The sequence below is a fragment of the Cydia amplana genome, chromosome 24, assembly GCF_948474715.1.
Source record: "Cydia amplana chromosome 24, ilCydAmpl1.1, whole genome shotgun sequence".
NCBI classification, from domain to species: domain Eukaryota; kingdom Metazoa; phylum Arthropoda; class Insecta; order Lepidoptera; family Tortricidae; genus Cydia; species Cydia amplana.
Window position 1 is genome coordinate 5953705 of NC_086092.1, and position 17646 is coordinate 5971350.

Here is a 17646-nt window from a genome sequence, read left to right on the forward strand (position 1 = left end):
ACAACTCGAGCGTCCACTCAGGCCTTACACTAAGCGCCACTTGCACCATTCCACTATTCCGGTGTTAACCGGTTAAACCTGGAGTTACCATAGTTACCAGTACAATTTGACACTGGCTTAACAGTTTAACGGGTTAACCTCGGGTATGGGATGGTGCAAGTGACCCTTAGATGGTTGGCAGTCCTCAACTGTGCGTTTCTCCAGAAACTTCCTGCCTCGCACAGCTCAAATGTGGAATGAACTGTCCCCTGTGCTGCCCTGCTAATAGTAAGTGCAGTACTTGCATGAAAATCATCGTTTAAATAAAGAACTTATTCAAAGAGAACAAGATATACAATTGCATGACTTTTCAACTGCGATTACTGCATATGTTGTTAGCACGGCAGTGTGGTATGTCCGAACCGATACGACTTTCAAACCTTCACAGAAAGAGCATATTTCCATCTTAAAAGCCGGCAATACACTTACAACACTTCTGGTGTTGCAGGTGTCCATGGGCGACGGTAATCGATTACCATCAGGCGATTGCCCTTATATTATAAAAATGTAGACTTAAAAATTTAAGATGTTACGGAACGTATAATGTGCAATACCGATTAATTTCTATGATGATTGCCTCAACTTGACCTTAGTATTTAATTTAATATTTTAGCGTTTCTGAACATTCTCTGCTCCAACGGTTATCTTTCAAAACCACAGTTAATCAAGAAATTACTGCGAATTACTGTAATAGCTACCTAGTTACGAAAAGTGCGGATGAAATGCGGGCGCTTGTGAAAATGATCTTGAACGGTGATGAAAAAATTGCAGGTCTAATACGAAAAAACTTCTGAAAAAATGCCGTCGCACCTGTGAAAAAGTTTTTGCTGATTTGGAACATTATACCTAGGTACTTACTTTTAGGGTTTCATTTCATTTCATTTATTTTTATTCATAACAATAAAATGATTGTGTTGAACATAAACTTAAAATTAACACTACATTAAATTAAATTACATGCAATTAAAGCTCAATGAAGTGATCCCAAGCTGAAGATATTAATGAAAGTATAAGTACCTATATTCAAATTGTAATTGTTATAATTAAAATTATATCATGTTAAGGAATGAAATGTAAATAAAAATAAATAAGTATATTAAAAAATTAAAATTTACTAACTAAGATATAGGTTCCGTAGCTGAAAAGGAAAAAACGGAACCCTTAATAGGATCACTCGTGCGTCTGTATGTCTGTCTGTCCGACCATTCCCCCCCCTATATCTGGGTCTAAAATTTTGAAAAAAAAATACACATAATAGTTATTTACCAATAGATGACAGGGAAACCTATTAGAAATTTGCAGTCAAGCGTGAGTCGGACTTAATGTACGGAACCCTTGGAACGTGAGTCCGACTCGCACTTGGCGGGTTTTTTTTGTAGTTATTTATAATACTAGCTTCTACCCGTGACTTCTCTTTTGTTTAGTAGGTACTAGTTTTGTATAGACTATATATATTTATATTACACTGTACCTATCGGCGAACGGGTATCGCAACAGCTTACGCAAGAAAGCTTGCAACAGTCTGTAACTGAAGTTGACATAGTTTGGGAGCCAAGGTCGTACAGACATGCATGCAGACTCACGTAATGGGTCCTTGTGGCGAAAGGTGTAAGTTTGTGTGTTATAATATAAGCATACCCTGGGGTTTTGGGTAGAGATGCCACGAATATTCGGCAACTATTCGGTATTCGGCCTATTCGGCCACATGTTGTCTACTATTCGGCCGAATACCGAATATCTGTTGCATCTACCTAAAAAAAATTGCAAAATAATAAAACGTGAGGAAACCGTACTAAACTCCATAAGGCCTAGTTTACCCTCTGGGTTGGAGGGTCGGATGGCTTTCGTAGGACCCCAGGCGGCCTAGCCAAGGTGATGATCGCTTACGCTCCATAGCGATCGAAACGGCAGGCGGCCTTAGCCAAGGTGACGATCGCTTGCGCTTCGCTATCGAATCGCTTTGTGTTTCTCTATCACTCTTCCATGTTAGTGCGACAGTGACAGTTGCGTTTCGTTCGCTACTGGCATGTTGGCATCTTGTCTACGGGGCCAGTAGGTACGGCTACCATCAGTTTGGCACTGACATAAACGCCGTCGAGAACGTAATTTACTTTCTATACATCTCGCTCGTACTCGCATATTAGTGCAAACGAGATATCATCATCTTCCTGGCGTTGTCCCGGCATTTTGCCACGGCTCATGGGAGCCTTGGGGTCCGCTTGGCAACTAATCCCAGTAATTGGCGTGGGCACTAGTTTTTACGAAAGCGACTGCCATCTGACCTTCCAACCCAGAGGGTAAACTAGGCCCGTATTGGGATTAGTCCGGTTTCGGTTCCGGAAAAGCGACTGGTAAATATCAAATGATATTTCGTACATAAGTTCCGAAAAACTCATTGGTACGAGCCGGGGTTTGAACCCGCGACCTCCAGATTGAAAGTCGCATGCTCGTCGTATTGAAGTTAAACGTGAGACTATCGTAAATTATTCAGAGTAACAATAAAATTTTTACTCCACTGTGCGACATTTTTCATACTGTCATCTTAGTATAAACATAGATTAGATTAGATTAGATGATTTATTTCATAAAAGACAATTACTTAATAAATTTGCAATGATGTCAAAAATATAAGAATTTCTAAAATGAGCGGCAAAATAAAAATGAAAATAATAACAATAGTAATGAAATAAAATTATAGCTCCAATAAGGATTGTCAACACAATTAAAATAAGAGTAAGTAGGTAAATACTTACATATTTCTTAAATACCTACATAACATATTTCTTGGTGACACAACTAAATCACTACCTTTAATTACATTTTAAATTATGCTATGAATTGTTCTATATTGTCGTGAAAACACTATACTTACATACTTTCTTTCATAACATAAAAATGCCCTAAGTATAATATCATTATATTCATTATGTAAGATCAAGAACTATTACTTATAATTCCACGAGTATTAATATTAAAGTTTTCTATTAAAACCCCAGCGTTCATTTTTCATTGTTACGTGTATAGGAAATCGATAATAGTCGAAACATAATTATAGGGCAGCGTGACTAACGACTTGTCGATTAATCGATTAAGAGCCAACAGGAGTGGTCATTTCTCCATACAAACGTACTCGACTGTTTCCTCCGTGGGTTTTGAAGCTAGAGCAATGATTTTTCAACACAGATTAATATTGTCAATATCTATGTGGGACCGTTTTGCTTTTTTTTTATATTTTTGTTTTTTAAGGCGCTAGAGCCCTTCAAAAGTGGCCAAAATGGCCTAATTGACTATGCCGCAATGAGAGGCGTGGTATTCAAAACTGATATCAATTAGCCAAAAAAGCAAAACGGTCCGACAAAGATAATTTCATCGTCATTTAGATTTCCAAATTTGGTTACGATTGGTGAAGTTTTGGAGGAGGAAACAGTCGAGTACAAAACCTCGATTTTTGAGATTTTTACGCAGGATTTTTCGCCTTGTCCTTATCGCACTAGTTTTAGGAGCCGCTTCCATTAGCGAGACGGGTATATTTACCTAAAATATTTAAAGCTCCTGTTTCGTCTTAACTGACAACGAATAAAATATTCTAAACTACTGATTGATGCGTGAAGTTTTAGATTAAAACCCTTTATTGAGTTAGATACCAATTCAAGAGCGCTGGTGGCCTAGCGGTAAGAGCGTGCGACTTTCAATCCGGAGGTCGCAGGTTCGAACCCCGGCTCGTACCAATGAGTTTTTCGGAATTTATGTACGAAATATCATTTCATATTTACCAGTTGCTTGCCACGGCTCATGGGAGCCTGGGGTCTGCTTGGCAACTAATCCCAGGAATTGGCGTGAGCACTAGTTTTTACGAAAGCGGCTGCCATCTGACCTTCCAATCCAGAGGGTAAACTAGGATTCCGACGTTTCAGGAATTTAAGGTAAAAACAATGAAACTATATCGCGGCAGACCCGTTTGTGTAATTAAATAAGGTTCAAAGGTGTAAACATATCTTTGACGTCGACTGTACTTAAACACTGGATTTATGATGTATTGGCGCGGGCAAAACGCACGATAACTATAGTTGGTCAAACCAATTTGTCAGTAAATAGGAACAAAAAACTATACTCATCCTTTCCTTTTCTTTTGGGTGCTAGTACTAGTGTAAGACAAAGATAGTATGATTCTCTCTGACTATGTTTTAAATAATAAATACAGTGGAAACTGGATAAGTGGAATCGCAAGGGACCGGCTGTTTAGTTCCGCTTATCCAGGTTTTCCATTTATCCAGTGTTCCACTTAACCAGGTTCAAATAAAACGTTTTCTCACTTACAGAGGCTCTCGCTAACAGAGGTTGTGGATGCTAGTAATGTCGCTTATTGAGGTCACGTATTATTGAATATGTATGTAGATATGTATGTATTAACAAAAAATAAGGTATGTAATCCTGACTCATCCATTCAAATCAAATATCATTCTGTGTGAGTGTAGGGTCGAATTGGCCTATTGGTCAATTTTATTGTATCCGTTTGGAGTTTGTGGATGTACTATTGGCTAGGCCCCAAGCCCTTCCGCGAAAACCGAAATTCGCAAATTGCGGGGATCTTTCTCTTTTACTCCAATGAAGGCGTAATTAGGGAGACGGAGACATATTCGAACTTTAAGATACGTCAACTATTAGACATAGAAACGATATGGATCGCATATGTCAGTGTCAAACAAGTGTCAAAAGTGAACAAACAAAAACTTCACTTTTGACGTTGGGACGTTATCGGTTCTCAGTACAAAATTTAATGCTCAAACCGTAGCCATTTTGGTGGTGGGTAAGCTGAGTATGTGTGTATTAAAATGTGTATGTGTGGGTTTATTGCACGTTTTTAGGGATGTAGATTTGTCGATTTTAATCACGTTATATATCGATACTCTCTACACAGCGGAACGGAATAGCGATTAATTGAAGCTTCGAATCTTCACTAAAAATAAACACCCTCTGGGAATGGTAATGGATAATGAATACTTTATAATATAATAATAAACTGTATTATTGCGAAAAACATTTTTTATTTAGACAATAATTCAAATAATCATAACAGGGTCATAAATTATGAGTCACTTAAAAAACTTCTAAATTAATGATTACACTGACATATCCGATCCATGGATATCGTTAAGTCTAATATTTGACGTATCTTAAGGGGACGGTATATGACGTTTTCGATTTAGAGCTCACTTTGTGCAATCAATTTGTTCAAGAAATGTTTAATAACTGCATTAAATTATACGTAAATTTGTTCACGAAGAAGCCGTGTACCGGCTCTTCACGGCATAATATTTTTTATTTGCTGTAATTCTCTACAAATCGACACTAAAAGTATCCAAAAATCAAAATATGGAGTTCCGTTTGAGCAACACGCATTACAGTTTTGCCTTTAACAGTTATTGATTGAAATTCAATCCCAAATGTAAACTTTCGTACAATTTCCATACATTGACGACATCACTCAAAATTCTTCTTCGAGTCAGATGGCCGCTGGCCTTGGATCGAAGCAGACGTGTACGTCGTCGTAGCTCGTTTTTGGCATTTTTTAGACATTTCATCATATACGCATACGAAAATGTATACCAGTAGATAAATTGTATTTCAAAAAATAGGGTAAATAAATTTATTTAAAATTTGATTTGTTGTTATTTACAGGTCGTAACGATCGAAAACAGCAGTAAACTATCCTAAAACAATACGATTACAATTGAATTTAAGTAACTTGTTCCTTCAAAACCCGCTTAAAATGAAAAAAGTTTAAAGACTCGTTTTACTGATTGGGATTGATTTTCATTATGCTGGTATCAATTTTGCGTCATTAAAAAAAAGTATATGACTTCTGTACGTCAATGACATTTGATGTCAATTGTAATCTTGTATTTACGTTAGAGAATATTATATATTCATTTAAATATTACTTACCTATTAATACGAAGCGTAATTCGTTTAATACCTGAAAGTCTTAGTGTCTACACCTACTTTGTTGCCGTTCGTTCCGTCTATATGTGTGCGATTACGTGCTGTTCTCAATAATCAAGAAACAAGCCATAATCTTATAAAATAACAGCAAGACCAGCATTTAGTACTAACTAGTTTTTGCGGATTTGGAGACAAGAGATGAAGCTTACAGGCTAATACCGCTGCGGTCTGGTTATTGTTATGTGTATATATCGAGTATTATATAAATTTACTATAAAATAGTAACAATGTTTTATTTCAATGACATTATGTGCGTATAGGTATGTATGTTTCGGTGATTATAAGAATTTTGTCCACACAATAATTGTGCAAAGCAGAGACTGCATCATGCTTTCTTTACGGTATAAGCGGTATGGTACCGTTATTATTTATCAATACCGGTTCGTTTTGAAGGTAAAACTATACCGGTTGAAATACAAAGTACGGTACCGGTATAAAATTACAGCAGGGACAACCATTTTTATAGGTGTACAGTCAGCTGCAGAGAAAAGGTACGACCAGATAGATAATTGTATGCAGGGGTGGTACCTTTTCTCTGCAGCTAGCTGTACCTAAACCATCATTGACCGAGCGTTGGCGAAGGTCTCCGTTTCAACTTGGGCAAAAATGCTTTCGTATGTCCGAATTCTTCTCCTTTGCATATCACATTTCTCAACTGATTCTCGTGAAAATTCGGTAGTCCGATATAATTATTCGGTTTCTTTTTTTTTTGAACAATTTAAAATAGGCAGAAATTGTCATAAACGACTTAAGCGCCAGTAGGGTCTGTGACACTTAAGACCACTGCGATTATTAGGTACTTACTGGCCCCTATTTCACCACGACCACGGTGACAGGTACGACAGTTGTCGACATCACTGTTGCTGACGTCACAGGCCTCCATAGGCTACGGTAACCGCTTACCATCGGACGGGCGATGTGCTTGTTTGCCACCAACATTTTAATAAATAAATAAATAAACTCCATTATATTGCCACTAAAAAATTCTTATTTTGCGAAGCTAATGACAATTGTCACAAGAAACACGGCAACTGTATCGAAATTGCGACACAGAACTCATTTCCTGTCAAGACTTACCGAAAATTCTTTGAAAAATCTTGTGACAATTGTCACAAGATTTTTTCGCGAGAGAAATGTCTGTTTTATCCGATATAATAAAGTTTTTTTTAAATAATAGGTACAATGACGGTGGCAAACACGAATACGGCCCGCCCGATGGTAAGCGGTAACTGTATTATTAAATTGTACAACGGGACTTAATCGCGTATCTAAGTTTTAAGATTTACCTCCGACGTTTCGAGGACGGCGTTGTCCCCGTGGTCTCGGAGAAGACTGGCTTAAGTTGACATAAGCATCTTCTAACCGCGCGAGTTTTTCGAACTACCCGCACTTGGTCTTGTTTATCCGCTTGAACGTTTTGCGGTTCCGTTGTACAATTTAATAATGTGTAAAAATCGTGAAAGTTTAAATCAGTGTTAGCGGTAACTGTAGTCCATGGATGCCTATGGCGTCAATAACAGTGATGTTTTTGTCGTACCTGTCACCGTGGTGAAATAGGGGCCAGATTACGCCGCGCCGCGTGGAACGTGAGGTGCATTGGGGTAAATGCATACCATTCACTCAAGGAAAATAATCTCCCTTATAAGATCACTCGTGTGTCTGCCATTTTGTTAAAGCCAATTTTCACCGTAACTACTGGACTAGTTCAATTGAAATTTAGTACACATATGTCAAGTAAGGAAGTAGTAAGTCGGTGATCCGAAGATGAGTAACGTAAATAAATGAACTTTTAACTTTGCGGCGATTTTTGGTATCATGTGACATATCAGATATAATACATAATTATAAGTAGGTGAGCAAAAATGTACCATAACCTAACTCAGAATTGTATTACATAAATACATATACAAAAAATAGTTCAACGCCAAAAGATTAATGGAAGACCTATGTCCTATAATAGGTGAGTTGGTCTTAAACAAAAAATATGCAATAAAAATGTGTAACTGTGGAACCCATAGTGAATCCTACTCGTACATGATCGGTTTTTATATTATGTACCTATAAGATATTTTCTACTTTATACTTTATAAGTGTACCTACATAATATTTACTTATAAGCAGTTGTCACGTAAAATATTTGTAGATTTTTTTGGAAGTATGTGTCACATCATCATCATCTTCCTCGCGTTGTCCCGGCATTTTGACACGGCTCATGGGAGCCTGGGGTCCGCTTGGCAATTAATCCCATAAATTGGCGTGGGCACTAATTTTTATGAAAGCGACTGCCATCTGACCTTCCAACCCATAGGGGGTAAACTAGGCTCTTATTGGGATTAGTCCGGTTTTCTCACGATGTTTTCCTTCACCGAAAAGCGACTGGTAAATATCAAATGATATTTCGTACATAAGTTCCGAAAAACTCATTGGTACGAGCCGGAATTGCAATTCGCACGCTCTTACCGCTAGGCCTCCAGCGATTTTTTTGAAGTATGTATAGCACAAAAAAATATTTAGAAATGTAACATTTAAGGTAGGTAATTAAAATACGGTATAAACATTATTGGAGAAGACTTGGAGGAAGTGTCATAGGGATCTACATTCGATGCGTGGAAATCAAGTTCTTTTGTCTAATTATAATCCATCGGCAATCACGCGAGCGCATAAAACGAAAATCATTTTTTTTTCACTCCCTAAAACTCCCTTAACCTAATAACAGTAAAACAAAAAATAAAATATAGAGGGTTACCAACCAGCCAAAGAATTATAAGTAGATATATGCACTTATCCCAACGCACCTCACGTTCTACTCTGCACGGGGTTCATTGCCGCTCCTACCGCCGTAAGTAACTATCAACACCTACATTATCAAGGCTACGATCGAAGATAATCGCTTCAGCACTGAAATAATACCGGTGGAATACCGGTATAATATTTTTTATTTTAATTGTATTAATTTAATAGTGAAACAAAAGGCGAATATACCACATAAAAGTAAATCGGTAAAGATATTAGGGGTACATTAGCCAACACTGTTTCCATATATTTTCAAATTTTATTTTGTCCGCCTTAATTAAATTTTGCACCCTGCCGGAACTTTATTTATTTAAATTCTCATTTAATTGATTTTGAGCCTTATGAAAAGTCGTATAGAGTAGTAAATAAAATTTTACATCTGACTTAATGACATCTGGTTTTATTCGGTTTAACTTTAGAAAACGCGTATCTCGACAAAGCCATAATGTAGAAAATTGTCAACAACCAAATGAATTATTAGAATTTAAATACGTCACGTGTGACATGAACAGACAAGGAGAGCAAGATTAAATGTATTGTTTCTCTTTCTTCTTTCAATGGAACGCTTTTCCTAAAAGGAGGCCACTAAACTCAAAACGCTATCTTAAAAAAAAACTTGATGGGTCAGTGACCTGTCCCAGTAAAATGAGGTAGTGTGCGTGAAGTGCGCTTGTGTGTGAAATGGGGTAAATTGACAGAATCTGAAAATTTACCCACCTCTACCGTCACCTTAAAGTTCGAATATGGCTGTATAGCCCAGAGCGCGTTGATGTCTTTTGTATCGTGTCTGTATCAATTTAAACTTTATGATTTCTTTAATAATTATTATTTTTTTTTTCATTTAATCTTCACTGAAATTTGATATATAACTTCTAAATACGTTTAATCGTATTTGGGCGTTTTCTAAAATAAATATCGAAAACCTGATTCTTTCAAATCTGGACGTTCTTGGGCTCATTCTACTCAGAATCGACAGCATTCTCCATCCCGCCATTAAAAAAAGATGTCCCAAAATGTCCATTCCATTACGTCACGTTTTATTATGAGAAAAAATTTCACTTGTATGGACGTGACGTAGTGGAATGTACAATTTTCATACAAATTTTTGAAACAAGTTTTTTATCATCAGGATTGAATATACTAGTGATTCTGAGTAGAAAGAACCCGAAAACACCAGGATCCGTGAGAATCGGGTTTTCAATATTTATTTTAGAAAACGCCCATTTTGAAGAAGTTAATTTAGTTACTTTAAACATAACTTCAACTTAACAGATAATTTAAAAGTCAGTAATTTATTGAAAAAATAAGTGTAAATATTACTTTATATGACTATGTTACTTAGTTAGAAGCGCTGGTGGCCTAGCGGTAAGAGCGTGCGACTTGCAATCCGGAGGTCGCGGGTTCAAACCCCGGCTCGTACCAATGAGTTTTTCGGAACTTATGTACGAAATATCATTTGATATTTACCAGTCGCTGTTCGGTGAAGGAAAACATCGTGAGGAAACCGGACTAATCCCAATAAGGGCCTGGTTTACCCTCTGGGTTGGAAGGTCAGATGGCAGTCGCTTTCGTAAAAACTAGTGGCCATGCCAATTACTGGGATTAGTTGCCAAGCGGACCCCAGGCTCCCATGAGCCGTGGCAAAATGCCGGGACAACGCGAGGAAGATGATGATGATGACAGTAAATTTGTTAACGAAGAACTCCAAGCTACGAGAAACACCATTAAAGCATCTCAAGTAAATAAGAATTCCATTAAAATTAACATTTCTAATAAAATCTAATGATTCGCTTATAATGCGATCTAAATTATATAATACTCATCAATGCAATACCAACCCTATGGTTTACGAGACAAGGTTGACAATGATGTATTCGGTTCCGATTAAAATATTACGCCAAATCATTAAGTAATATCATTAAAATTCCGTTCGCGACAAAAAGGTTTCTTTTCAATATGTTTCACTTTGTTCTTCATCAAATATTGGTACTGTATACTTTTTAGGGCTCCGTACCTTAAAAGGAAAAAAAACCGGCCAAGTGCGAGTCGGACTCGCGCACGGAGGGTTCCGCACCATCAACAAAAAATAGAGCAAAAAAATCGTGTTTGTTGTATGGGAGCCCCCCTTAAATATTTATTTTATTTTATTTTTAGTATTTGTTGTTATAGCGGCAACAGAGATACATCATTTGTGAAAATTTCAACTGTCTAGATATCACGGTTCATGAGATACAGCCTGGTGACAGACGGACGGACAGCGAAATCTTAGTAATAGGGTCCCGTTTTTTACCCTTTGGGTACGGAACCCTAAAAACGGATCCCTTATAGGATCACTCGTGCGAGTCGTGCGTCTATCTGTCTAACCGACCATCCCCCCCCCCCCTCCTCCCAATTCTTTACCTCTAGATGACAGGAAAACCTATTAGAAATACGCAGTCAAGCGTGAGTCGGACTTAATGTACGGAACCCTTGGAATTTAAAAAAAAGTTTTATGGTGTCCCAAATTGATATTGTAACTCCTAGAAAAAAATGTACTACAATATTAGATTTTTCCTTAATTTCTCAGAGAGATTTAAAGTCGTATTCTTTAAAACTATAATTTTTAAAACTATTACAACAATATCACATGTTTCATAATATTGTTAACTGATATTAAAAGAAAAAAAAAACTCCTAAAACCTGAGCTTGTTAACATAAATGCTGTCATTTTACAAACATTATCCATCCATCCAAAACCGACCTTGCTACCTCCCATTAAAATCCAAATCAGCTCAACACCGTCTGACCGTAATACGAAACCTGTTACCGATTTAAAAAGTTACGAAACACTTACGTAATATCGAACAGCCCCGGAAAAAATATGTTTTTTTAAACCAAACCTGCAAGTGTTATTGTTTTTTAAAGTTCACTTCACGGCACTATTTTTGTATGTATGTAGGAATGTATGAATGTGTGGTGCGCATGCGCGGCGGCGTGCGCTCGCGGCGGTGGTTTGGGGCGACTGGCGCGATTGTGGTGACAGTTGGTGGGGCGCGTTCACACTTCACACTGGAGGCTTGCCTTATGTGATATTTATTTATTTAAACTTTATTGCACAAATTTACACAAAAAGAGTACAAATGGCGGACTTAACGCCTTGAGGAATTTTCTACCAGTCAACCATTGGGCTAACTAGAGACAGTTTGATTGGTGCAGGATATTGTGTACCTATTGTAAATATTTTAATATAATAGTAGATACATTTATACATACATTATACATTACATACATTTATTAATTAGTTTTAATTTTTGTTGGCAATTTTGGATAAAATTTCATAAGTTTGTAAAGTGCGTCATTACTATCCAATACAACACAATTACTCTTTATTGCACACCTCAATACAGGAAACAATGCAAAAAATACAGAAAATTATGAAGAGGCTTAAAACCTCTAACCTCTCTTTATTGCTAAAAAGCGATCTCTTCCAGACAACCTTTAGGTAGCGGAGTTCTTATTCTGGGCGGGATAAACACAATATCCCAATTTGGGACACAAAGGTGTTTGCATGTAATTATCCGTTGAGTTACGAAGATTCCATACGTTTTCGTAACTCTGCGGAAAATTTATTAGGACATGTATATAGTGAAATTGCGCTTCCTTCCGCCGCGTACGTAACCTAAGCTTCGTAACCAGATGCGATCGAAAACTTTTTCGGTCTTGTACGAAACCGGTTGCGATCAAAAACCTTTTTTCTTCTTATATGTAACCAGTAACGATCGAACATTTTTTTTTGTACGAAACTAGGGGCAGTTATTACTCACTGTCCTTACTGTACTTAATTTAAAATGCTGTATGAAGTAGTTGAATGTTGTTTACCAGGTCAATAGCCGATCTCAACCATAGAGAAATATAAGTAAAGAAAATTATTAGCTGATAATTGTTGAGCATTAACCTTTTGGACGCCAATGACCGATATATCCGCACCGTAGGTTCAACGCCAAAGACCGATTAATCGATCACAGACCACAGAGCAACATCGACCTAAGTGCATATACATAAAGTTCAACTTCAGTTTTGACACTTCAATGATGTGGCGTCTGAGTGACAGCTTTTGTGTTTGACACGGCGTGGAAAAGGTTAAAGTTTTAGTTTGCTGCGACATCTATTGTCAACTAGCAGAACTGATAATGTCCGCTACTTGACGCTAGATGTAGACTACGACATAACTCGCGTTTTGGTAAGAAAACTGATTATAATATAATATTATTACCACTCTTTCTTTACTTATATTATTCTATGATCTAGACCGTCTAAACGCTCCTTTACCAACCACGCACACCACCGTACTTGAGCTAGCATTGCCCGCGGTTTCGCCCGCGATATTGCTCAATTTATAGTCGATGTAAGATCGTGAATATTTTCTCTGTCGTCGCGGATCGATGGCTATTTACTTTGCAATTAATACATTGTTTACTTTCGCTGGACATATATATATGTAAATGATTATGAATACTTAGAAAGAATATTTTAGTAAAAAAAAATACTAATTTTCTTCTGATGCAGTTTGAATACCAATCAATCTCAAAGAAAAAAAAGCCTTAGGTTATTTTGTATTACCGTCTGACTTTTTTCATGAATTTTGTGTCATGAATTGATAAAAAAATGAAATACTTTTTTTAGTTTTCTTACGCTTTTTTCATGAAGGAAGGGAAAAAAACTGAATATATTAAATTACCATTTATTTTCTAAGTACAAATGAAGTCTTATTTACATTAAAAATATTAAGAATACAGGTAGAAAAGGCAAGGTATGGCTTAGAATAATGGCTTATACATTAAATTCATTAAGTATTTGACACTTGCAAAAAAAATTTGTTTTAAATAAGTATAGCAGGCTTCACATAATTTTAAATTGTTACACATAGTTTTATGCAAGGGACGACAATATTTTATATACATATATAATATGAGTTTTTACTTCTTAGTAAAACAAAGACAATGAAATATAGAAGACTATCATCCTTCATAAAATGTCGCGTTATTGTTGAACAGTCAGCAGCAATAGTTGATAAGCGGGCGAGGTGTTCAAAATGATCTTGACGCGACTTTATTGTTCAGAGAATAAGAGCGCGTCAAGGTAATTTTGAACACCTCGCCCGCTTAGCATCTATTGCTGCTGACTGTATGTAGACATCTACTGTCTAAAAATAATAAACAGAAATAGATATAGTACAGATACTAAATAAAAAATGACTAAAGCCTAGTGGCCGAGGCCGGAATCGAACCGGTATCGTCAGTCGTGCGTGACTAAGGAAAGCTAACAAGCGCAGCTAAAGATGCCGGTTCGATTCCAACCTCGGCCCCTGGAGGGCTTGGTCACATGTTCTTTATTACATGACATCTATTTCAATTTACCATTAAAAAAAATTGTTTTGTTCCCTAGTTGCCATATTGTATTATCGTATACCGTATATTCGCATTTTTTATGGAGGATGACTGTCTGTATATTTTCATAAAAGGTTTGTCTGTAAAGTCGATTTACGGACTATAATTTTGCGTGATAACGTCATAAGAAAACATTGATGAAAAATTGAATACTTTTATATGTTACCATGGAGATCTGTCCACAACGTTACCATGGAGATCTGTCCACAACGTGACACTTTTTCGTGCATGCTACCGGTGTTCATCGATTTATAAGACGTTATCACGTCAAAATTTAGTAGTTTAAAAAAGAAATCTTAAATCTGTATTTCTGTACAAAAAATGTCCGTAGGATAAATTTTTACTGAAAAGTAAATTTTACTCCACGTTTGTTAAATTGGTACTAAAATTATGTTTTGTCTGTGTTTCAATCCTTGTCAATTTCCACTATTTAACATCCCATTCATTTATAATCTATAAAAGACTAGGTGTCAACGTAATGCATCTGTCATCTGTCAGTTTCTCATATATACAGTCTCAAATATAAAAGAACTGTCACATAAAATATTAGGGGGCATTTATTAAAATTTAATCTTTTGGACGCCAATGACCGATATATCCGCACCGTAGGTTCAACGCCAAAGACCGACTAATCGGTCACAGACCACAGAGCATCATCGACCTACGTGCATATACATAAAGTTCAACTTCAGTTTTGACACTTCAATGATATGGCGTCTGAGTGACAGCTTTTGTGTTTGACACGGCGTGGAAAAGGTTAAAACTGTTAGTCAAATACAGGGGTTTTTTTACAAGCTATACTCTGCCATAGTGAAATATAGTAAGCATAGATTGCTCACTCCATACATCGGTTTTGGTAACAAAAGGCCTACTATTTTCGTAGTCGACATCTAGCGTCGAGTAGCGGAATTATCAGTACCGCTACTTGACCTTTAAATTCAATATGCAGAGTATGGCTGGTGAAAATGAATTCACCAAACAATTTTTTTAGGTTAAAAATCGTTGTTTTCAAGAAAAAATGTCCGTTGCGTCACACACATACAAATATTTCTTATAATGGCGTGACGTTCCGGAACAAGAAAAAATATGGCATTTTCTTTTATGAGTCAGTTAATTATAGAATAACAATAACAAATAATAATATTTTTATAAAAAAAGTTTAGGGAAAAACATTAATAAAAGCCCTCAGATGGTGGTACAGTCACCTGCAATAATATGTTACACAACGATGGCCGCAAACATATCTGACACGATCTTATTTGTAGAGCCATAAGTACGTGTAACATATATTTGCGGCCTTCAACAGAGTAACAGAGTAACATATTATTGCAGGTGACTGTACCTTTTATTTGATATCAGCATAGTTCAGCTGAAACTTTTATATTTGACGTAGACTGTATATGAAAAAGTGATCTCTTCTTGATTTTTCTATGTACAGTTACTACTAAAATTTACAATTTAAGATGGTACTTAACACATGTAATTGTCATGTCATGTCTTTTGATTTTTCGCTAACAATTAGCGTCTATTTGATGGTTTTGCCATATGTCTAAATTCGTTATACCGTAAAGTCTAGGTTTAATGACTCTAGTCTAGTGGTTCATCACACTTTTTGACTCAAAACTAACTTCTTGTAAAAGTTTTCTTACTCTGGTATTTTTTTTATCGAAAATTAAAATTTAAGCGCATCATGGACATAAGAAAATACTCTGATAGGTCCTAATAAAATAATAAAAAAAAATAACTTTATAAAAAAAAACATTTTTCCCACAACACACGCCTTCTTCAGCTTACCGTGGGGCTTAGTCAATTTTATTATTCATTCTGAATAAAAAAACTCTAAATAAGCAAACTCCCAGAAAAAACAGTGGTCCTGGCCAAAAGATGACAATCGTACAACGACAAACGCCAAAAGAAAAGAATTATGGCGTTATTCATAAACGGCTGCTAACTTAATCAGTTGATGATCGTCGTTTCTCCCTATCTGTCGTTATGCCATAGAGAGGGACAAACGACGACCATCAGCTAAGTTTCGATTGGAGTTATCTTTCAACGATTGTCATCTTGGCTAAGGCCCGAGATACACTTGTAAGTTTTACATAAGTAGGGACAGAGCTATTTGTTAGAATGAGATAACGATTATTCATCTCTCATTCTGTAGTATAGCTGTGTCCCTACGTACGTAAGTAAAACTTATAAGTGTATCTTGGGCCTAAGCCCTCGGGCACCATAAAATAATAGTTTAACAAATATGATACATATAACCAGTGATCGGAATTGGTAGTGCCATTTCACGGGACTTTGGTGCGTAAGCTTAGTATGGATATACCTTTTCACCCCGGGATTTCATATTACCTACTTCAATTAAAGACATGCCAAGAAATATTTTTGTGAAAAAAACCGACCAAGTGCGAGTCGGACTCGCGTTCCAAGGGGTGAATGGTCATTTTTTGGCTATTTTCTAGAATAAGTTTGAAAAACTTTATTTTTGAATTTTCTCATTTACCCCCAAAAATGGCATCCATATTTAAAATTCATTTATTTACGTTACACGTCCATTTTTGGGTCACAAACTTACATATGTGTGGCAAATTTCAACTTAATTGGTCCAGTAGTTTCGGAGAAAATAGGCTGTGACAGACGGACGGACAGACAGACGCACGAGTGATCCTATTAGAGTTCCGTTTTTTCCTTTTGAGGTACGGAACCCTAAAAATAAGAGTCTTGGAATCCGGAGTCTTATCCATGTTAAGTACAATGTTTGAGGTCATTCACCCCAAATGGCACTACCTATTCCGATCATTGCATATAACGAAAGTTTTTGTACTCGTAACTTGTTAATTACAAACATATTGCAGAGTAACAACGAACAAGGAACAGTTTTTTACGGGGTCCCTTTGTTTCCCATAAAGTTTTAAGTCATAATGCATTGTTTGTCATATTTTCATTTGTCATAAAACTGAAACCGTTTTTCAGGATTTTCATAAGGTTATCCTATAAGTTAGGTTAGGTTTGTGTTGTGACAATCCTCAAAAGTGACGCGTTTCTGAACCAAATTAATTATGACTAACGAAAATACGGGCAAACAATACATTATGACTTAATATTTTTGGGAAACAATAGAGACCCATTTTTGACATATGTCAAAACCAACAAAATTTGTCTCATGTCTGTGAATTTGTAGTGTTTCTGTATTTAATGTTATTAAATAATTAATGCCTCTTTCTCATCGTATTCTGCAGCATGTAGTCATGTCGTTTTCGTCTGGCTGAGAATCTCCGTCTGTCATAGTTGTTATTGTATGAATTGCCCCTGAAATTTGTTAATATGTTAGTATTGTTAGTAAATGGGCATTTTCACTTAAAAGTGTCCAATTTACTTTTTT